At 40.7% G+C, this 872-nt stretch overlaps 1 long non-coding RNA gene across 1 annotated transcript; it reads left to right on the top strand.

Annotated features, from left to right (window-relative positions):
• On the top strand, positions 1-635 carry LOC111648621 (uncharacterized). The gene is made up of 3 exons (XR_002760169.2): positions 1-52; positions 224-372; positions 461-635. It is a non-coding gene; the product is annotated as an uncharacterized LOC111648621 (long non-coding RNA).
• The last annotated feature ends 237 nt before the right edge of the window (positions 636-872 follow it).

Genomic DNA, 872 nt, shown 5'->3' with positions numbered 1-872 from the left:
GATATGGACTCCCCTTCCTCTGCTTATGAAAAGACACAACCATTGGAGGCCTGTATGTTCATTTTCTTCCTCTAAACAACCCCATTAAATCCACAAGTGTTGAATTGTTTCTCTGTTCAAACCATTGGAAACTGGACAGAGGTCACTGCCAATGCACTACACTCATATATACATATATACATATCACATATATCACATATGAATGTCTATCTGTTTCATGCAGCAAGTGCAGGTGCAGGAAAACTGAAAGCACGATTTGAGAGCATGGCCAAGGCTTCAGACGAAGAGAACAGGAAGAAAGTAGAAGAAGAGAGAGCGAGGAGACAGGCCAGAGAGAAGAGAGAGCGAGAGGAAGCCAAACGCAGACAGCAGGTAAAAACGTGCACTGTAAATATGTAAAGAGGGAAAATTTAATTAATGGTTAATATGCATATTTGTGACCGTTTTGTGTTTCCTGTAGGAAGAGAGCAGCAGAGAGGAGGAAATTCGTCCACCACCTGTTCCAGATGTGGCTACAAAGTATGACCTGCCACAACCAGAAATACACCACCATAGGCCAGAGGTATATGAAACACCAGAACCCGAACCCGAACCAGAACCAGAACCAGAAGCAGAGCCAGAGCCAGAACCAGAGCCAGAGGTAAGACACTGATTCAATCAAACGTCAGTTGTACCAAATAATAGTTTAATTTGATTAATTTGTTTAAAGGATAAGGTTATAATTTTGTTATTGTCATCAAATGTCATGAAAAGACCAAAACCCACAATGTGTTAGTAAATCTCTCACTCAGCCCTAAGACCATTGGTTCTGAATGAAGACATAAATCTTATGGGACAAATATTTTTTGTTAATGACTTAAAAGCCGAGGGAT

The sequence above is a fragment of the Seriola lalandi genome, unplaced genomic scaffold (assembly GCF_002814215.2).
Source record: "Seriola lalandi dorsalis isolate HSWRI2012SDOR001 ecotype SW California unplaced genomic scaffold, Sedor1 jcf7180002044180, whole genome shotgun sequence".
Lineage (NCBI taxonomy): Eukaryota > Metazoa > Chordata > Actinopteri > Carangiformes > Carangidae > Seriola > Seriola lalandi.
This window is presented reverse-complemented; position numbering and strand designations above follow the sequence as displayed.